The sequence below is a fragment of the Amblyraja radiata genome, chromosome 30 (assembly GCF_010909765.2).
Source record: "Amblyraja radiata isolate CabotCenter1 chromosome 30, sAmbRad1.1.pri, whole genome shotgun sequence".
Classification (NCBI taxonomy): Eukaryota; Metazoa; Chordata; class Chondrichthyes; order Rajiformes; family Rajidae; genus Amblyraja; species Amblyraja radiata.
The window spans coordinates 17,830,115-17,853,466 of record NC_045985.1 but is presented as its reverse complement, the minus strand read 5'-3'; the positions used below and the strand labels follow the sequence as shown (position 1 = coordinate 17,853,466).

At 45.7% G+C, this 23,352-nt stretch overlaps 1 long non-coding RNA gene across 1 annotated transcript; it reads right to left on the bottom strand.

Moving 5' to 3' along the window:
* Positions 1 to 6,877: 6,877 nt before the first annotated feature.
* LOC116989992 lies at positions 6,878 to 22,547 on the bottom strand. Its single transcript, XR_004416376.1, has 3 exons — positions 22,359 to 22,547; positions 16,897 to 16,901; positions 6,878 to 6,889 (listed from the first exon to the last, which is right to left on the bottom strand). It is a non-coding gene; the product is annotated as an uncharacterized LOC116989992 (long non-coding RNA).
* Positions 22,548 to 23,352: the final 805 nt, after the last annotated feature.

The window sequence follows — 23,352 nt, the reverse complement described above, 5'->3', positions numbered from 1 at the left end:
GTGAGTTGATCATGGGGAACAAGGATATGGCAGACCAATTGAATAACTACTTTGGTTCCGTCTTCACTAAGGAAGACATAAATAATCTGCCGGAAATAGCAGGGGACCGCGGGTCAAAGGAGTTGGAGGAATTGAGTGAAATCCAGGTTAGCCGGGAAGTGGTGTTGGGTAAATTAAATGGATTAAAGGCCGATAAATCCCCAGGGCCAGATAGGCTGCATCCCAGAGTACTTAAGGAAGTAGCTCCAGAAATAGTGGATGCATTAGTAATAATCTTTCAAAACTCTTTAGATTCTGGAGTAGTTCCTGAGGATTGGCGGGTAGCAAACGTAACCCCACTTTTTAAGAAGGGAGGGAGAGAGAAAACGGGGAATTACAGACCAGTTAGTCTAACATCGGTAGTGGGGAAACTGCTAGAGTCAGTTATTAAAGATGGGATAGCAGCACATTTGGAAAGTGGTGAAATCATTGGACAAAGTCAGCATGGATTTACAAAAGGTAAATCATGTCTGACGAATCTTATAGAATTTTTCGAGGATGTAACTAGTAGCGTGGATAGGGGAGAACCAGTGGATGTGGTGTATCTGGACTTCCAGAAGGCTTTCGACAAGGTCCCACATAAGAGATTAGTTTACAAACTTAAAGCACACGGCATTGGGGGTTCAGTATTGATGTGGATAGAGAACTGGCTGGCAAACAGGAAGCAAAGAGTAGGAGTAAACGGGTCCTTTTCACAATGGCAGGCAGTGACTAGTGGGGTACCGCAAGGCTCAGTGCTGGGACCCCAGCTATTTACAATATATATTAATGATCTGGATGAGGGAATTGAAGGCAATATCTCCAAGTTTGCGGATGACACTAAGCTGGGGGGCAGTGTTAGCTGTGAGGAGGATGCTAGGAGACTGCAAGGTGACTTGGATAGGCTGGGTGAGTGGGCAAATGTTTGGCAGATGCAGTATAATGTGGATAAATGTGAGGTTATCCATTTTGGTGGCAAAAACAGGAAAGCAGACTATTATCTAAATGGTGGCCGACTAGGAAAAGGGGAGATGCAGCGAGACCTGGGTGTCATGGTACACCAGTCATTGAAAGTGGGCATGCAGGTGCAGCAGGCAGTGAAGAAAGCGAATGGTATGTTAGCTTTCATAGCAAAAGGATTTGAGTATAGGAGCAGGGAGGTTCTACTGCAGTTGTACAGGGTCTTGGTGAGACCACACCTGGAGTATTGCGTACAGTTTTGGTCTCCAAATCTGAGGAAGGACATTATTGCCATAGAGGGAGTGCAGAGAAGGTTCACCAGACTGATTCCTGGGATGTCAGGACTGTCTTATGAAGAAAGACTGGATAGACTTGGTTTATACTCTCTAGAATTTAGGAGATTGAGAGGGGATCTTATAGAAACTTACAAAATTCTTAAGGGGTTGGACAGGCTAGATGCAGGAAGATTGCTCCCGATGTTGGGGAAGTCCAGGACAAGGGGTCACAGCTTAAGGATAAGGGGGAAATCCTTTAAAACCGAGATGAGAAGAACTTTTTTCACACAGAGAGTGGTGAATCTCTGGAACTCCCTGCCACAGAGGGTAGTCGAGGCCAGTTCATTGGCTATATTTAAGAGGGAGTTAGATGTGGCCCTTGTGGCTAAGGGGATCAGAGGGTATGGAGAGAAGGCAGGTACGGGATACTGAGTTGGATGATCAGCCATGATCATATTGAATGGTGGTGCAGGCTCGAAGGGCCGAATGGCCTACTCCTGCACCTAATTTCTATGTTTCTATGTTTCAATTCAGTTCAAGCAGCACAGTGCAGACGAACCTTTCAATTCATGCACAGCGCAGACTCACGGTTCAGTTCACTCACAGCGTAGACTCACAGTTCTGCACTCAGCTCTCACTCACGGTCTTCCGGGGTGACTGACTCACGTCCAGCCTCCGGAGGTATTTCTGTCTGTATTCAATGTGAAGAAATGAAAATGTGTATAACAGAATCAATTATAAGACCATGCATGCTGCTTGTTGACATGTACTGTTTCCTTGGTGGGTCTGTTCTAACAAAGATGCACCCAGAGATGGTAAAAAGACTCCGGAACATTCTTTCCAAGGAATATTTCCCAATACGTCTTTTGAACAGTTCTTTAGCTGAAGATCCCAAATGTGACTTGTCCAGTGCTTAGTTCCCCTTTGTGTGTCCTGAGATCTCGTGACATGTGGTTCAATGTCCAGTTTTATTTGATGACTCCTTGGGATGTTTTAGCGGGGTAAAGCTGCTACATAAATACAGGCTTTTTTTTCTGTTTTACAATGAGAAATATTCAAGGTGAATTTATTTTGTGGATTTTATTGTTTTATATTTTCAGATCACAGTTATCACAGTTTATTCTGGATCATACCCTTTGCAGTTGTGATCATCGCTGTTATGATCTTTCTTATGTTCCGTAAATGTATCAAATCCTTTGATCATTTCCACTTTCTAAAGAATTTGGCAGTTATTTTATTAACTCTTACTTTATACCTTACCATCTTCTCAGCTTTTAAAATAAAAGATGTGGAGAAATTGCTCAAATTTCAGGGCAGCACGTTGGCACAGAGGTAGAGTTGCTGCCTTACAACACCAGGGACGTGGGTTCAATCCTGACTACGGGTAGCTGTCTGTTAGGAGTATGTACGTTCTCCCCGTGACCTGTGTAGGTTTTCCCCGGGAGCTCCGGTTTCCTCCCGTATTCCAAAGATGTACCGGTTTGTAGGTTAATTGGCTTCGGTGAAATTGTATATTGTCCTTAGTGTACATAGGCTAGTGTTAAGGACCTGTCCCACTTGGTCGTCATTTGCGCCTCATTCACGCGTCATATGTAAAATAGGTCGACGCGTGGGGTGCGCGTGGGTGGCGCACGCATTGCGCTTGGTGAGGCGTGGAATCGCATGCGGGTGGCGCACGGTATCGCGCGGCGCTCCAGGATTTCGTAGTGTAACGGAATACTCGCGCGCCACCTGCGTGACGTATTGCGTGCGTACGCTGACGCATTGGCGTCGCACACTGTATCGCGTGGTGACGCATGGCTAAGTGACCATGCGTGAAGGTCCGTAAACGTGCGACGCATGTCGGCCCGCTTTTTACCCGTCTTGTAACCTCTAACTTCAGCCACACGGACCTATTCCTGGGTTTCCTGCTAGCGTTTCTTGTTGTACTCCTGCCTGTCTGATCTGTAAGTATGAGCGCTGCTGCTAACTGAAGTCTCTGTTGTTGCTGTAGCAATAAAATCTGTTCTTCCATGATGGTCATGATGCAGAATAGGGAAGCAGGGTATTCTAATGACATCACGCGCACCAGACGGATGTACTGACGCATGATTACGCGTGATTTGCGCGCGACGTCGCGCATCACGATGTGTCGGCCTATTTTACATGACGCGTAAATGAGGCGCAAATGACGGCCAAATGGGACAGGCCCTTTAGTGTACAGGGATTGCTAGTCAGCGTGGACTCAGTGGGCTGAAGGGCCTGTTTCCGTACTGTATCACTAAACTAAATACATTACCATGATTTCCCTTCTTATATCATTAGCATTACAGTGTGGCAGGGATAGGTAGATGTCCAGCCAGGAAAGACGCAAGGACACATGGTTTGTGCCATCAATTGTTGTTTATTTCATCCTCCATACAGCTTCCGACTCCTACCATGGGGCACCGCATTGCCCGACCTTATATACCCGCCCGGGGAGCCCCGTGACCTGATCCTCCCGTCACCCCTGACTCCTCCCTCCAGAGCCGAGGGTTCGTACTACGCGTGGCTCACCATCAGGTGCCACCATAACAGTCACTTTAACTCCTCAGAATAGATTGCATCGAAAAATATTTATAAGGATAGCATGCAGTATGTATCAAGGTCTCTGTCAGGGAAAGGTAGACCCACACTTGTACGAAACCCCAGCCCAAGTCAATTCCATCTGGCCAGCATGTCCTAAGGCTACGAGACCTAAGGCCATTGGGTCTCTGCCAAATTAGAGAGATTTCATCTGTCCCATTCCATTACTTTTTTGCATTATCCCAAGAAATAATTCTCTCTCAATTACCTACCCACTTCCCTCTTGAATGTCCTAAATAATTCCGCTCCCACTGATTTTTCTGCAGATAATGAGTTCCAGATGATCATTACTTTGCATGTATCTGCAGATCCTTCAACCGCATTCTAACTGGACCAGTTACCCCATTATCTCGACCAGTCATGATCCCGGAACATTTCTCTTAAATATCCCATCGGCTTTCTCTAGTCTGCAACAATCCCAATTCTTGACTAACCTTCATCCCGAGAATCCTTTAGCTACTTCTTTCCTGTACCCTCTCCTGGACCATCATTAAGTGATTAGAATTGCATGCAGTGGTCCAACCAATGTTTTCACCAGGTATAGGTTTAGAGATACAGCACGGAAACAGGCTCTTCGGCCTACCGAGTCCAGCCGGACCAGCAATCCCCGTATACTAAAGCTACCCTACACACACCAGGGACAATTTACATTTACACCAAGCCAATTAGCCGACAAACCTGTACGTCTTTGGAGTGTGGGAGGAAAGCGAAGATCTCGGACAAAACCCACGTGGTCACGAGGAGAACGTACAGACTCTGGTCCGACAGCGCCTGTAGTCGGGATTGAACCCGGGTTTCTGGTGCTGAAAGGCAGCAACTCTACCGCTGTAACACCGTGCCAACCAGTTCATCATCAAATTCCTGTATTATCACTGCCTCTTTGTGAATCCCAGGATCCCAAATGCTTAATAATTCCATGCCAGTTTGAAGAATTTATGTACATATACTCTCAGACTCCTTAGTTCATGTGCACCTCTTTAAAACTATGCTATAATTACACCAGCGTTACCAATTATGAGCATTAACAAAATTATGTAATTTCCCCTCGAGTATGCGTTATGATTATTGTTGTTAACTTTGCCATATCTCTCTGTTCACTGCCTTCCTGGTGCAAATGTATTTGTGTGTAAATGTTGTATTGCTGCATTCAACAAGAATACATTGTCATTTTAGGAACCTCAAGAAATTCAAGACTGAATGGACTGAGCCGTCATCATGCACTACCTTAACCTCATTAGACTTTTTTAAATGAATGTGATGGGCCCGATTTTTGAATGTTGTTGACCGCGAAACAGTATATTCACTGCCAAAGATGAGATTGTGCTGCTTCGAACAAGTCATCATGACCTTTCCAATTCCTTGAACTGAAATATTGGTTCTGATTGATTTACTTGTCGCAAATATTTACTAGACTAAGTGGGACCCGTTGGGTCCCAGTCACACGGGAGGCCCGGTTCCCCAACACAACCCATTCCCCAACGCAATATTCCACCACTCACCTGCTCCCCCAACGCAACCCGTTCCCCAACGCAATATTCCACCACTCACCCGTTCCCTCAACGCAACCCGTTCCCCAACGCAATATTCCACCACTCACCCGCTCCCCCAACGCAACCCGTTCCCCAATGCAATATTCCACCACTCACCTGCTCCCCCAACGCAACCCGTTTCCCAACGCAATATTCCACCACTCACCCGTTCCCTCAACGCAACCCGTTCCCCAACGCAATATTCCACCACTCACCCGTAACTGCTAATCGTGCAGGCGTGACGCATTTCCCCTCATCCCCCAGCACTCCCTCTCCGTCCTCTTCATGTGTGGGAGGGGAGTGGGGTGTGTGGCAGTGGCGGTGTGGGGTGGGAGGGGAGAGGGGGGTGTGTGTGGCCAAGGGAATGTAGGAGGGGTTGTGGGGGAGGGAGGGATTCTGGGGGGGAAGGAGGGGTTGTGGGGGGAGGGGTTGTTGGGGGGTGGGAGGGGTGGGAGGGGTTGTGGGGGGGAGGGAGGGATTGTGGGGGGAAGGAGGGGTTGTGGGGGGTTTGGGGGGGGGGTTGTGGTGGGTTGAAGGAGTTGTTGTGGGGGGAGGGGTTGTGGGAGGGAGGGCATGTTGGGGGGAGGGGTTGTTGGGGGGAGCGGTCCCCTCTGGTTCCCCTCACTGGCTCCTGTCCCCCTCCCTCGTGAAATCCCCATGATCATCGTCTTTTCTGCCCCCCACAACCCCCGTCTTTCCTCCCCCCACAACCCTTCCCCCCCACACCCCCTCTCCCCCCCACAACCCCCGTCTTTCCTCCCCCACAACCCCCTCTCCCCCCCCCCACAACCCCCCTCTCCCCCCCACAACCCCCTCTCCCCCCACAACCCCCTCTCCCCCCCCCACAACCCCTCTCCCCCCCCCACAACCCCCTCTCCCCCCACAACCCCCTCTCCCCCCCATCTCCCCCTCTCCCCCCCCACAACCCCCTCTCCCCCCCCCACCTCCCCCTCTTCCCCCCCCCACAACCCCTCTCCCCCCCAAACCCCCTCTCCCCCCCCCACAACCCCCCCCATCCCTGAACATCAACACCACCCTTCTCCCCCCACCCCCACCAACCGGCTCCTCCCCCCACACTCCCCCCCTACCCCAACCACAAACCCCTCATCCACCCTCAACCCGCTCCTCCCCTACACCCGCCTTCCCACAACCCCCCCTCTACACACATACCGGAACCCCATCCCACACACACCCCTCCCCTCCACACCCCCCACACCACACACCACCCCTCCCCCACACCCCCCCCACCCACGGACACACCCCATCCCCTCCACACCCCCCCCACCCCACACACACCCACCCCCAAACAAACCCCTCCTACATCATCCCCCCCCCCTCCACCCCGCCCACACGACCTCCCCCCCCTCACCACATCCCTCCTCCTCCCCCCTCGCAAACCCCTCCAGTCCACATACACACTTCCTCTCTCACCCCCAATTGGTCCCACATAGTCTAGTGCTGTATTTTAGGCAATAAAATGTACGTGATGCTACATTGACTATTCTTGATATGCCAAATCACTCCTCCTACACCCCCCCATGCATCCTCTCCACACTTGCACTTCAGCTCAGTGATTCGTTTTATTGCACTTTCCACATACCTCAATTGCACATTTTTCCTGAGCAAATCATTTATGCAAATAAATGGAATCGACTGTATACCTCCATATGTAAATTTGAAGTACATTTTGCTCATGTAAAAACAAGGCACTGCAGATAACTGCACTGATTTACAAAATAAAGACAAAAGTGTTGGCATATACCCATACTGACCTTCCTGTTGTGTGAGTGAAGTCACAGGCAAACTGGAGAAACACCACCTTGTTTACCGCATGGGTAGCACTTGACCCGAAACGTTGCCTGTCCATATTCTACAGAGATGCCACTAAACCACTGTGTTAATCCAGCACTTTGTGACAGTTTACATATTAGTTTAGGGATGCTGTAAACTGGCAAGTTACACGTGCATTTATATTTATATATCTGTTATGTACAAAATAAAAAAATAAAAATCTAAATAAAAAGGATGCCAGAAGAAAAGCCTAGTCTTTCTTGGTGATTAAGATCACAGATTTGGGTGGTGTCTCAATGTGATTGTATTCTGTTCATGGCCGTCCGGAGAGGGGGTGCAGAGGGTGCGAACGCACCCCCCTTTTTTCCCCCCTAGGGTAATAAAAGAATCGCGCTGCCACCCCCCCCTCCCCCCGCCCCCGCTCAGCCCCTGCTGTTGATGGCACACATTGCAACATCAGTAGCCTGGTAATGGAGCGTAAAGGGCCTGTCCCACTTACGTGTCCTTGGCACGCAAATTACGCGACCTCGTGGTCGTGTTGAGCCGAGACGGTCGAGCGAAGATCGGGCGCGATTCCATGCGTATGCGCAGCCGTCTGGAGCACGTGACATCATTTGGAGATGGACACAAAGCTGGAGTAACTCAGCGGGACCGGCAGCATCTCTGGAGAGAAGGAATGGGTGACGTTTCGGGTCAAGACTCTTCTTCAGTCTGAAAAGAAGGGTCTCGACCCGAAACGTCACCCATTCCTTCTCTCCAGAGATGCTGCCGGTCCCGCTGAGTTACTCCAGCTTTGTGTCCATCTTCAATTTTCTTGGCCCCGCTCTGGGAGTAGAAGTGGGGGCGGATCCGGATAGCAACCGCCGTGAGCCCCAGGCCGAGTTCGGCGATCGTTTGCCAGCTTCTGCTGCTGTTGAAGGTGAGACGTTGCGTCGGGCCAGATTCTTGGGCCTGTCCCACTTTGGCCGTCAGTTGCACGACAGGCTGTTGGAGCGCAAAGATTACTTTCACTGCAGGAATTTCGGAGCCCCGCGCAATGTCGGGACCAGCCCCGCACAACTCCATACCCCTCCGCGTTTCTAAGTAGGACCGGCCCCGCCCGGCCATACGGTGCCCGTACGCCTCAAGCGACCACAAGGTCATGTAATTTGCGAGCCAAGGACGCGCAAGTGGGACAGGCCCTTAAGTTTCCATTGGTGGATGTGGTGCAAATTAAACAGACTGCTTTGAGCTAAATGCTACTAAGTGCCTTTAGGTCTGGGCATTTGATAAATATTTCATTACACTCCTGACATGGATGGGTATTGTAACATTGCACTCTCAATAAGCATCTGACAGTTCTTTTAGTAGCTGTACCAGTTGATTTTAGTATATGGTCATCTTCAGAATATGGATGGTAGGCATTCGAGGGCAGTAATGCCGTGTTCTTTTAAGGTATAGGTGGGTTCTCTCACCAAATGCTGGAAACTGTCAATGCTGGCACTTGCATAGAGGAAATTATCCTTTTCAGTTTATAAGCCATGTCTACAAGTTTTGCAATGATTGATGGCATAACTATTTTCCTTTGTGCAATCCTTGACTAGTCATTGACGTTCTTTCCCCTTGATGACAATTGATTTAAGCTTTACAAGGCCCTTTTGAAGCAACACAATATCCTGTTCCTTTGATATTCTTATGCTTTGTGTTTAATTGCTCACTGCTATTCATGTAACTGATAAAAAAGTGTTTATTTTGGATATACCTTTATTTCTCAGGTTTATTAATGTCGCAGTAGGAAGCATGCCAGTTACAAGAGTAATTTAATTGGTCCCGTTCCCCATTTATTTCCTTGTAATATATTTTCCCTGAGGATAGACACAAAATGCAGGAGTAACTCAGCGGGACAGGCAGCATCTCAAGAGAGTAGGAATGGGTGACGTTTTGGGTTGAGACCCTTCTTCAGACTGAGATATGGAAGTCTATGGAGACGGAGTCTAGAAATATGGAAGAGAAAGCTGTGAAAACAACAGATAAAAGCAGATGATGATAAGAAAATATAGAATGGTTAATTGTTAACTGACATGAAGGTATACAATCAGTAAAGTTAATAAGAAGAACAGTGAAACTAGTCGGAGAACTAGGGTGGGGGAGAGACAGAGAGGGAAAGCAAGGGTTACTGCAAGTTAGAGAAATCAATAGCGAGCGGGTAAGATCATCTCTGACCCCTCTCATCTTGGCCACAAACTCTTTGCAGTACTTCCCTCTGCGAGGCGACTCTGGACTGTCAAAGCCGCCACAGCCAGACATAAAAACTACTTTTTTCCATGAGCAGTAACTCTACTCAACAGCAAAAATTCTCTCGGCTCCTTTTGCTCTGGTTTCTTATTTTATTCTTCACATGTTTAAATTATAATGTTTTATTTTTACTGTATATCATGTTGTTATTCTTGCGAGCAAAGCACCAAGGCAAATTCCTTGTATGTATACATACTTGGCCAATAAAATGTATTCAATTCAATTCCAATACCATTACTAATTATACAAAAAGCTGGAGTAACTCCTGAGCATATCTTTGTTATAAATGAGCCTGCAGTTCCTTTTTATTACAGCATTACTAACGATAAATCTGAAGAAGAGTCTTGACCCGAAACGTCACCCATTCCTTCTCTCCAGAGATGCTGCCTGTCCTGCTGAGTTACTCCAGCATTTTGTGTCTACCTTCATTTTAAACCAGCATCTGCAGTTCTTTTCTACTTATTACAGATGATAATATATGGGCAACCCCTGCAAAGTCACATAATCTGCACATACAGTATGTCAAGAAGCAGATGTTTCAAAACAAATTCTTTGACTGAAAGAATTGCACATGTATAATTTTCACCTGGGAAATTGAATTGAATTGAATTTCCTTTATTGTCATTCAGACCTTTCAGTCTGAACGAAATTTCGTGCCTGCAGCCATACATACAATAATACAATAATAGACAACAGAACAGACAGTAAACACAAATTAACATCCACCAAACATCCAATATCCTAACATCCAACATCCATCAAAATGGTTTGGGTCCCTGGATGGTGGGAATAGCAGTGGTGAAAGAACAGGTGATGTGATGCATGTGAAAATGCCACAAGACAGGCTGTGGATGTGTTGGGCTTGTAATGGATATTTGTGGTTAGCCTATCCTCTGAGATGGAGAAAGGGAAGAGTGAAAAATGGACCATGTGAAGGTGAGGACAGGGGTGAAAACTAGTAGGAAAATCAATCCTGTTTAGTAGTTCTGCATGAGCACAGGAAGCAGCAGCAGTGAACCTGTAAAATTGTTGAGGAAATGGACCTTAGTATAACCGAAACAAAGATTGCTGCACGTATCAAACCGTGGCAGCTTAAACCTTGGCTTGGAGTGTTGAAAAGGTTGTTGCTAGTTTGTTGATTGAGAGGGAGGCAGAGTTGAGGGCGACTTGTTTAAAATTAGCGTTATTATTATTTTGCATGGTGTGAGTGGTGTCGTGCTTATTTGTTGCAGAGAGCTTCATGACAAATCAGGGGGCATGCTCACTCTCCCCAAGAATGGATGCACCAAACTGTCCGATTATTGAATTCAGTGCAACTTTATGAAGGTTGGACCTAGTCAGATACCTTTACCCTGAGAACGGAGGAGCATCATTGGCAGCAGTGGAAATTCATTCTACAATCTCAATATATTGTATGTGGTTAAAGGCAGCCAAAAGCAACATGCCATTTGGAAAAGTGTCTGAGATGTGCAGCTTCTATCTTTTCACCTATCTCTTCGTTGTTAAAGGTAAGAGTTTCCATAATTAACAAATGTAAATTAGTACTTTGTGTAAGAAAGAACTGAAGATGCTGGTTTAAATCAAAGGTAGACACAAAATGCTGGAGTAACTCAGCGGGTCAGGCAGCATCTCTGGAGAGAAGGAATGGCTGACGTTTCGGTATGAAGAAGGGTCTTGACCCAAGACGTCACCCATATAACCATATAACCATATAACAATTACAGCACGGAAACAGGCCATCTCGACCCTTCTAGTCCGTGCCGAACACATAATCTCCCCTAGTCCCATATACCTGCGCTCAGACCATAACCCTCCATTCCTTTCCCATCCATATAACTATCCAATTTATTTTTAAATGATAAAAACGAACCTGCCTCCACCACCTTCACTGGAAGCTCATTCCACACAGCTACCACTCTCTGAGTAAAGAAGTTCCCCCTCATGTTACCCCTAAACTTCAATCCCTTAATTCTCAAGTTATGTCCCCTTGTTTGAATCTTCCCTACTCTCAGTGGGAAAAGCTTTTCCACATCAACTCTGTCTATCCCTCTCATCATTTTAAAAACCTCTATCAAGTCCCCCCTTAACCTTCTACGCTCCAAAGAATAAAGCCCTAACTTGTTCAACCTTTCTCTGTAACTTAGTTGCTGAAACCCAGGCAACATTCTAGTAAATCTCCTCTGTACTCTCTCTATTTTGTTGACATCCTTCCTATAATTAGGCGACCAAAATTGTACCCCATACTCCAGAATTGGCCTCACCAATGCCTTGTACAATTTTAACATTACATCCCAACTTCTATACCCATTCCATCTCTCCAGAGATGCTGCCTGACCTGCTGAGTCACTCCAGCATTTTGTGTCTACCTTAAATTAGTACTTGAACGTTTATTCAGAATGTAGATGGTTTAGGGGATATAATACGAATGTCCGTATCACGTTGAGTGGAACTATTGTTTAATAAAACAAAACTACATTTGCAGATTGAATAATTTTATTTTGTTTGGGCAGTGGATTTTAGAAAGTTACGTAATTATAGGGCTGTGGAAAAAGTACATAAGTGATAGGAGCAGAATCTGGCCATTCGGCCCATTAAGTCTACTCCGCCATTTAAACATGGCTGATCTATCGTTCCCTCTTGATCCCATTCTCCTGCCTTCTCCCCATAACCCTGTACTGATCAAGAATTTATCTATCTCTGTCTTAAAAATACCCACTGACTTGGCCTCCACGGACTTCTGTGGCAATGAATTCCACAGATTCACCACCCTCTCACTAATGAAATTCCTCCTCATCTCCTTCCTAAAGGAACGTCCTTTTATTCTGAGCCTATTACCTCTGGTCCTAGATTCTCCCGCCAGTGGAAACATCCTCTCCACATCCACTCTTTCCAGGCCTTTCACTATTCGATAAGTTTTAATGAGGTCCCCGCCATGGTGTTTATTCTATCCGATCTTCCAGAGCCGTCATCGACAGGATGGGCCGACTGTCTTATTGTTCTATTTGACTCCAAATAACTCTACACAAACTTCCCTCGGGCTGAATCAATTCACCCGCCCCAGAATAATAACCCTTTCCCGCAGGAGACCAGCCCTCCATGCCTATATGATGACTTGTGTATCGTCGGTATCAATAGATGGTACTCAACTAGCTCGGAGAGCGTAAAAGAGAATATGTGGCAAAGCATAATTGACAAAATGTAACTTACAAACCATACAATAACACATCTGGGCACCTCATTCACAGATTCATTAAAAAAGCAACAACCCGAACTCTCGCCAATTGTGAACATCTCACGGCTTCTCCCGGTCCTTTAAACATCGGGCTGTGCTTTTTCCGGGGAATGCATCCTTACTGCTCAGAGATTTGCAGATCACCGACAGCGGGATTTATGACAGAGGGCAGTTACTCGTTGATCGTCCGCGCCCGCACTGAGGGTAAAACGAGTGGGTACATTTTCAAGATGTGAAGTGATTGTGTTCAGTTATTTGGGATGCTTTAACTCTATAATAATAATGGATGGGATTTATATAGCGCCTTTCTAATACTCAAGGCGCTTTACATCGCATTATTCATTCACTCCTCAGTCACACTCGGTGGTGGTAAGCTACTTCTGTAGCCACAGCTGCCCTGGGGCAGACTGACGGAAGCGTGGCTGCCAATCTGCGCCTACGGCCCCTCCGACCACCACCAATCACTCACACACATTCACACACAGGCAAAGGTGGGTGAAGTGTCTTGCCCAAGGACACAACGACAGTATGCACCCCAAGCGGGATTCGAACCGGCTACCTTCCGGTTGCCAGCCGAACACTTAGCCCATTGTGCCATCTGTCGTCCATAACTCTGACTGCAGTGAGTGGACAAATTGATCGCAGAAGTCATTAATTAATATTTATATTTTATACCTGTGTTGGTATGAGTTTTTCAAACATAAGGCAGAAATATTTTAACAGTGATGCATTTCACATACCCGCCAAATTTGTGTGTGCGGAGAGACTGAAAGAATCCAATATTAATCTCTGCATAAGGTCAAATCGCTGAAGTGAAATCACGATTTAAATGCTATATTATTATGGTATTAATATTAGCATTTTAATACCACGAGCAGGCAATTTGCCTCGATGTTCTTGCAGCAGGCACTGTGATATCAACTTAATCCGACTGTCATGGGATTACCGTTATAGCTAATGTCACAGAGGCGCACAGAAATGCATGACATCGCCAGATACCCGGGTTCAATCCTGACCACGGGTGCTGTGCGTACAGAGCTTTTACCTTCTCCCTGTGAGTGCGTGGGTTTTCTCCAGGGTCTCCGGTTTCCTCCCACACTCCAAAGACGTAGAGGTTCGTAGATTAATTGGCTTGGTAAAATTATAAATTGTCCATGGTGTGTGTAACTGGCGTTAATATGCGGGGATCGCTGGTCGGTGCAGACTCGGTGGGCCAGTTTCCTCTCTGTATCACTAAACTAAACTTGTTCTTGCCTACGGCGTGCACAGCCTAAAGTTGGAGGACCACTTGATCTATATGTAGCAATGTTACAAAATCTTGAGATTTAAAAATCAAGTCTGCAGTTTATCCCATCAGATAAAGCATAAAAAGAAGTTTAATTTGACACCTAATTCACTTTCATATCTTCAGTATTAAAAATGTTATGGCCATTTTCATTCTCGGAAATTAGCATCTTGTTCCCTATTGATTTTCCATTGACTTAACACAAAAGCTGTGATCGAGGACAGTCAAAAGCCCATAACTTTATTAAAAATTAAGAGAACTGAAAGAAATTTTCAGTTGTTATAGATTGAAGCATTCTGAAACTAATATAAAACAATCTTACTTGGATGACCTGAAATTAAAGCATATAATTAGTTAGTTACCCAATTGTAGCTAATTCCAAAATTCAATTACTAGATCTAAACATCTATCCATTTCTTAAGGAAAGATTAACATTTTTAAATAGCCTAAGTGTCCAAAGAACATTCAGACAAGAATTCACAATAAAACGATTTTTAAATCTCATTGACATTAATTTATAGGTCAAATGGAAGGAATTTAGTGTTTAATTGCTGTAAATTAATGGCCATTTAAATCAGCTTTCGAGTGGGATCCTGTGGAACTCTGTGGAACGCGCTGGTTTGGAACGTTCCCATTGCGGTGAATTTGTACCCCATATGCCCAGAAAAATACTGCGGGATTTAATGGGGCCCCCAAATTAGCTACTCGCAACATAAAACTTTGTATGAAGGGATCTTAAGAAGCGCTTTTTAATGTAAAAATAAACAGCCTACCTTGCGTTGTCCCCTACATGAGATCCGTCCCGTGGCGGCGGTCGCAGGTTTAGAGGATGATTTTTAACCTACTATAACAATTAAATTAACCAATTCAGTTTAAAAATAGCTGCGAACTAACGAATAGCGAACTAATGTCGCAGCGATTTTACGTCAGCAACTAAGTCGGCTGAACAACCTCGATTTGAATAGCCTAGAGAAAATCGCGTTTTAAACTCGCCCCCCTCTCAAAGGCGCCAAAATCGCGCACACGGGCAGCGACAGATCTGCAGCCCCGCTGAAGGTAGGTTTTGCAACATACCTACTATTTGATCTTAGGTACACAAAAATGCTGGAGAAACTCAGCGGGTGCAGCAGCATCTATGGAGCGAAGGAAATAGGCAACGTTTCGGGCCGAAACCCTTCTTCAGACCGAAACGTTGCCTATTTCCTTCGCTCCATAGATGCTGCTGCACCCGCTTAGTTTCTCCAGCATATTTGTGTACCTTCGATTTTCCAGCATCTGCAGTTCCTTCTTGAATACTATTTGATCTTATTTGATTGTGCACGCTGGATTGATTGCATTCGTCGAAACAGGGCGGACCACGTGAAGGTTGCAATCGTCCACTCCACTAAACTAAACTAAACTTCTCGAGGTAATTACCTTTTGAGGTTCTGTTTCTTATTTTGGTTACCTCAGAACCTCTTTCTTCGTTCTCCAAATGTTGCTGGTACTTGCATCACACCCTCCCATTGCAAACTGCTCTCCCGCTCTAAGTAGATGCCTTGTTCCAAAATGAAATAGGCAAAACAGACTTTGCTTTTGGTTTTTGCTACAGATTAATGTCAATATCCTCACTGAACGGTTCCCTGTTACTGCTATACTCTTCCTTTCCATCCCTCCTCCCTCTCCATGGACGTTTTCCTGTACCTTGGTGTAATGCTAAGGTAATATTGACTCTGCAGCCTGCACTCTTAAGGCTGGAGGTTCTGCACTCTTGGCCTCTAAGTAGCCACAGTCCTGTCTCTGGCCTTTTACCAAAGCAGGAATCCTATTCAAAGGATGTAACCACCTACTGGTGCAAAGCAATATCCTCCTTAACTTGTTACCTAATATATATTTAGAAAGTTACCGTGTTCAATATACTTGAGCATTTTTACAAAGTGACTGAGTGTTTCGTCCATTTCTGGAAAGAATGTTGGCAGTGGATTTAAATATGCTCTGCAAATAACCTGCAAGCAAATGATAGTGCTCACTCTCCATCATAATTCAAGACAAAGTTCCATTACACGTTGTGTAGGGAGGATCTGCAGATGCTGGTTTAAATCAAAGACAGACGCTAAAAGCTGAAGTAACTCAGCGGGTCAGGCAGCATCTCTGGAGAAAAGGAATAGGTGACGTTTCGGGTTGAGACCCTTCTTCAGGCTGAGAGTCAGGGGAACAAGAGGTATAGACAGTACTTTAGTTTAGTGATACGGCGCGGAAACAGGCCCTTCGGCCCACCGGGTCCGTACCGACCAGCGATCCCCGCAAGCATTAACACTATCCTACAACCACTAGGGACAATTTTTACATTTACCAAGTCAATTAACCTACAAACCTGCACGTCTTTGGAGTGTGAGAGGAAACCAAAGATCTCGGAGAAAACCCGCGCAGATCACGGGGAGAACGTACAAACTCCGTACAGACAGCACCCGTTGTCAGGATCGAACCCGGGTCTCCGGCGCTGCATTCGCAGTAACGCAACAACTCTACCGCTGCACCACCGTGACTGCACAAATGAATGGAAGATATGCAGAAAGCAACGATAATCATCGCAATGTGGATCTCACAATGGTTCACTGTTGGCTGTGGAAGAGGTGGTAACGAATTAATACAGGCATTGAAACTCAACAGGATGACGGTAAAACTAGTATGAAGACTAGGGTGGGGGAGGGACGGAGAGGGAGGGGATGCTTGGGTTACTTGAAGCTAGAGAAATTAATATTGATACCGCTGGGTTGTAAGGTGCCCAAGTGAAATATGGAGTGCTGTTCCTCTAATTTACATTTGGCCTCACTCTGCCAATGGTGGACAGAAAGATAAGTATGGGAATGGGAAGGGGTTAAAGTGCTTGGCTACTGGGAGGTCACATAGGCCGAGGTGGACTATGCAAAGGTGTTAACTCGTTATCACCTAACCTACAGCCAACGAAGGACTATTGTGGGCTCCATATCTCTTTATCATTGCTTTCTGCATATCTTCCATTCATTTGGCCTAAGTGTTCTATCACAGATTGTTCATCTGTAGTTTAAAAACTCACAGCAGTTTTTACTAATACTCTTTTTGATTCGTATCAAACATTAACAGATATTTCTGAGTCTGATAGACTATGAGGAAGCTTTCTAAAACAATGAAGGCAGCAGCTTTAGGTGGTATTAACCACAAGCAAATTTCCTGTCCATTTCACAGAATTTCCTGTCCATCTCTCAATGTAGACTGTGTGACAAAAGTGGCAAACACATTAAGGGGAACTCGAACAGACAGGAACTTGTACTCCCATTAATGTGCAGGTTTGTAAGTTTACATTAAATTAAATTGTACATTTGTTTAGTTTAGTTTATTGTCACATGTACAGAGGTACAGTGAAAAGCTTTTGTTGCACGTTAACCAGTCAGTAGAAAGACTATGCATGATTACCATTGAGCCGTCCACAGTGTACAGCTACAGGATTTAAGGGAGAACCACTTTAACTCGTCTTCCCATAGTGCACACACAACATTTTTGTGCAGTTTTGGTCACCGAATTTGAGGAAGGACATTCTTGCTATTGAGGGAGTGCAGTGTAGGTTCTCAAGGTTAATTCCCGGGATGGCGGGACTGTCATATGCTGAGAGAATGGAGCGGCTGGTCTTGTATATTCTGGAATTTAGAAGGATGAGAGGGGATCTTATTGAAACATATAAGATTACTAGACTGTAGGACCCGTTGGGTCCCTTGTTCACATGGGAGGGCTGATCCCCCAACGCAATATATCACCTCTCCACCAATTCCTGGCAGCTCAGTCGCTCAGGCCTGGTGGGCTGGCAGCTCAGTCACTCAGGGCTGGTTGGCTGGCAGCTCAGTTACTCAGGGCTGGTGGGCTGGCAAATCAGTCACTCGGGGCTGGTGGGCTGGCAGTTCACTCACGCCTATTCCTTGAGATTCCATTTCAAGCAAAGTGCTGGCCTCCAAATTCAATTTCATAGCATTTCAAGCAGAGTGCAGGCCACCAAATTCAATTTCATAGCATTACAAGCAGAGTGCAGGCAACCAAATTCAATTTCATAGCATATCAAGCATGAGTGCAGGCCACCAAATTCAATTTCATAGCATTTCAAGCAGAGTGCAGGCCACCAAATTCAATTTCATAGCATTACTAGCAGAGTGCAGGCCACCAAATTAAATTTCATAGCATATCAAGCATGAGTGCAGGCCACTGAATTCAATTTCATAGCATTTCAAGCAGAGTGCAGGCCATCAAATTCAATTTCATAGCATTTCAAGTAGAGTGCAGGCCACCAAATTGCCAAACAACTAATTGAATTGTCATTAAGGGCTAACAAATCATTTATCGCAAGTACATTGCAGACTCACAGTTCAGTTGATTCACAGCTTAGAATCACAGTTGTGGACTCTCCCTCGCGGTCTTCCAGAGTGACTGACTCACGTCCAGGCATCTGGGGTTTTGGATTCCCGCCCCCCTCCCCTCCCCGGAAGGGGCGTTACCTTCATCGTGGTTATTGACAGGTGAGAGGACCAATCAGCTGATCTCAAGATTTTTTAAACACTCATAACTTTTTTATTTTTCATTGATTGGAAAAATCCTCTGGGCTGCCTAAGCGGAGGACTATGAGTCAAAAAATCATAATGGCATATGGTAGCGTTTTTTCTAAAATCAATATACAGCGCAGAGAGGAAGTGGTCAAGATGATACTTTTAGTTATATAGATTAAGGGCTTGGACACGCGAGAGGCAGGAAACATGATCTCGATGTTGGGAGAGTCCAGAACCAGGGGCCACAGTTTAAGAATAAGGGGTAAGCTATTTAGAACAGAGATGAGGAAACACCTTTTCACCCAGAGTGGTGAGTCTGTGGAATTCTCTGCCTCAGAGGGCGGTGGAAGCCGGTTCTCTGGATACTTTCAAGAGAGAGATAGATAGAGCTCTTAAAGATACCAGAGTCAGGGGATATGGAGAGAAGGCAGGAACAGGGTGTTGAATGTGGATAATGGCTCGAAGGGCCGAATGGCCTACTCCTGCACCTATTGTCTATTTAGTGCCAGATGAAGTCCGATTACGATAGTCTGAGGGTCACAGTAAGGTAGATAGTATAGGTATAGGTACATGGTAAATGGTAGGGAATTGAAGAATGTAGGTGAACAGAGGGATCTGGGAATAACTGTGCACAGTTCCCTGAAAGTGGAATCTCATGTAGATAGGGTGGTAAAGAAAGCTTTTGGTGTGCTGGCCTTTATAAATCAGAGCATTGAGTATAGAAGTTGGGATGTAATGTTAAAATTGTACAAGGCATTGGTGAGGCCAATTCTGGAGTATGGTGTACAATTTTGGTCGCCTAATTATAGGAAGGATGTCAACAAAATAGAGAGAGTACAGAGGAGATTTACTAGAATGTTGCCTGGGTTTCAGCAACTAAGTTACAGAGAAAGGTTGAACAAGTTAGGGCTTTATTCTTTGGAGCGCAGAAGGTTAAGGGGGGACTTGATAGAGGTTTTTAAAATGATGAGAGGGATAGACAGAGTTGACGTGGAAAAGCTTTTCCCACTGAGAGTAGGGAAGATTCAAACAAGGGGACATGACTTGAGAATTAAGGGACTGAAGTTTAGGGGTAACATGAGGGGGAACTTCTTTACTCAGAGAGTGGTAGCTGTGTGGAATGAGCTTCCAGTGAAGGTGGTGGAGGCAGGTTCGTTTTTATCATTTAAAAATAAATTGGATAGTTATATGGATGGGAAAGGAATGGAGGGTTATGGTCTGAGCGCAGGTATATGGGACTAGGGGAGATTATGTGTTCGGCACGGACTAGAAGGGTCGAGATGGCCTGTTTCCGTGCTGTAATTGTTATATGGTTATATGGTATGTTACAAAAGTTACCTTCAGTGGCGCTGCAGTTCTGTCACTGGCCATGTGTGCGACTGGCGCCTTTGAGAGGGGGCGGGTTTAAACGTCACCCATTCCTACCCTCCAGAGATGCTGCCTGACCCGCTGTTACTCCAGCATTTTATGTCTATCTTTACTGTTACTTTGTATTGAGACATTTACTATCTTGTTCTTTAGCCGCTGTAACGCTGAGAATGCACCAGGACCATGTGATTGGGACCGCCGGTCAGTCTGTGCTCCTGCCCGCCTCTTACACAGACTCGCACTCACGGGGGTATCTGCGGATCACATGGATCAGAGCCGGGACTAGAGTTGCGGATTATCGGTGCCCGGCGGAGAGAAACGGCAGTCTCGCCAATTGTGAACATCTCACGGCTTCTCTCGGTCCTTATAAACATCGGGCTGTGCTTTATCCGGGGAATGCATCCTTACTGCTCAGAGATTTGCAGATCACCGACAGCGGGATTTATGAATTAATCATCAGGCACTCAACTGGAACGGAAGGGGGCAGTTTCAACTTGACAGTTCAGTCCGATGGAACAAGTGGGTCCCTTCCCGGAGTATGGGAATGTTTCGTTCAATTATTGACAACGTTTTCGCTCAGAATATATTGATACTAATAGTAGATGTTATCGTAGAAAATATCACTATATCTCATTGTCAGAGAGTCATACAGCATGGAACCAGGCCCTTTGGCCCAACCTGCCCACACTGACCACCATGCCCTGTCTACACTAGTCCCCCTAAAGCTATCCTATCCATGTATCTGTGTAAATTCCTCTTAGTGTATCTGGTGTATTTGTACCAAACATGTTGCTAAGTTAAAACCATCTCCTCGGCCCCTCGAGCCAGCACCACCATTCAATGTGATCATTGAAACATAGAAACATAGAAATTAGGTGCAGGAGTAGGCCATTCGGCCCTTCGAGCCAGCACCGCCATTCAATATGATCATGGCTGACCATCCCCAATCAGTACCCCGTTCCTGCCTTCTCCCCATATCCCCTGACTCCATTATCTTTAAGAGCTCTCTAACTCTCTTGAAAGCATCCAGAGAATTGGCCTCCACTGCAGAGAATTCCACAGAATCACAACTCTCTGGGTGAAAACGTTTTTCCTCATCTCCGTTCTAAATGTGTACCTAATTCTTAAACTGTGGCTCCTGGTTCTGGACTCCCCCAACATCGGGAACATGTTTCCTGCCTCCAGCGAGTACAATCTCTTAATAATCTTATATGTTTCAATAAGATCCCCTCTCATCTTTCTAAATTCCAGCGTATACAAGTCCAGCCATTCCATTCTATCAACATATGACAGTCTTGCCATGCCGGGAATTAACCTCGTGAACCTACGCTGCACTTCCTGAACAGCAAGAATGTCCTTCCTCAAATTTGGACCGCCCCGACCAGCGATCCCCGCATCCTACACACTTGGGATGATTTACAATTTTACCAAGCCAATTAACCAACAAAGCTGTACGTCTTTGGAGTGTGGGAGGAAACTGGATCACCCGGAGAAAATTTGTGCGGCCATAGGGAGAATGTACAAACACGTATAGACAGCACCCGTAGTCAGGATCGAACTTCATCTCTGGCGCTGTAAAGCAGCACCTCTACCACTGTGCTGCCCAGCCCAGACCTGCCCAGACCTCTTCTCCATGCCTGTTCGCCATTGTCTCACCTTTCAAAAATGTACCTTTCTCCACTTTAATCCGGCCTCCACAACTCTCAGGGGTAGAGAATTCCAGAGATTCACACCCTATGGGAAGAATTACAAATGCTGTAAAATATCTAAATTCAATCTAAAATTATGCTCTTTGCAAGTCTCCTATCCCAGACCTCTCCATGATCATATTGAATGGCGGGGTAGACTTGATGGGCCAAATGGCCTAATTCTACTCCTATCACTTATTAAGATCATAAGGGATCGGATGACTGCATGGTAATCGAGTTTCACTGTACCTTAATTGGTACACGTGACACTAAACAGACTTTTGAAGGCCATAGAAGCGATAGAAGTAGAATTAGGCCATTCGGCCCATCAAGTCTACTCCGCCATTCAATCATGGCTGATCTATCTCTCCCTCCTAACCCCATTCTCCCCGCCTTCTCCCCATAACCTCTGACACCCGCACTAACCAATAAATTATGAACCTAGTTTTCACATTAAAGATCCCAAAATGGATGTTCTGAAATAACAATTAATAGCAGTGCATTTCTCTTTGATTTATGTGAACAAATGCAGATAAAGAGCGAGGGGCCGGAGTTGGAACGAAAGTCCGATACATTGGTGTTGTTATTTTATTGATCTTCTTCTGTTCGATCGTGAAAGCCCATGGAGGTAAGCAATGGTGGTACAATATCGCCTCAGGTACCTTCTGTATAGGTCGTAGAGTCATGCAGCACAGAAACAGGCCCTTCAGCCCATGCTGATCAAGATGCTCCATTTATACTAGGCCCACCTGCCTGCATTTGGCCAACATCCCTTTAGTTTATTTACTTCAAGTAACCCTTGCTTTCCCTCTCCATCACCTCCCCCTTCACAGTTATCCGTCCAGTCTTACTGTCACCGACTACATTTTACCCCTGTCTGCTTTGTTGTTACCTTCTCCCAACTAACAATGATCTATTCTACATGTTCCTTGATCTCCATTCCCTTTGTCCTGCTTTCACACCTTACACTTCCTTATCTATGTCCCTCCCACTCCCCTGACATCAGTCTGAAGAAGGGTCTCAATCAGAAACGTCACCCATTCCTTCTCTCCAGAGATGCTGCCTGTCCCGCAGAGTTACTCCAGTATCTTGTGTCTATCCCCTTAATTTAGTTTAGAGATACAGTGTGGAAACAGGCCACTACTACCGCTCCGACCTACAACCCCCACGCATTAACACTACCCTACACACACTGGGGACAATTTACACTTATACCAGCCAATTAACCTACAATTTTTTATAGAAACATAGAAAATAGGTGCAGGAGTAGGCCATTCGGCCCTTCGAGCCTGCACCGCCATTCAATATGATCATGGCTGATCATCCAACTCAGTATCCCGTACCTGCTTTCTCTCCATACCCCCTGATCCCTTTCGCCACAAGGGCCACATCTAACTCCCTCTTAAATATAGCCAATGAACTGTGGCCTCAACTACCTTCTGTGGCAGAGAATTCCACAGATTCACCACTCTCTGTGTGAAAAATGTTTTTCTCATCTCAGTCCTAAAAGATTTCCCCTTTATCCTTAAACTGTGACCCCTTGTTCTGGACTTCCTCAGCATCGGGAACAATCTAGCCTGTCCAACCCTTTAAGAATTTTATAAGTTTCTACAAGATCTTTAAACTCTGTGAGGAAACCGAAGATCTCGTAGAAAACCCACGCAGGTCACGGGTAGAACGTACTAACTCCGTAAAGACAGCAACCGTAGTCAGGATTGAACCCGGGTCTCAAAGCTCTGAAAGGCAGCAACCCTATCGCTTTGCCGCCACACAGACTTGAT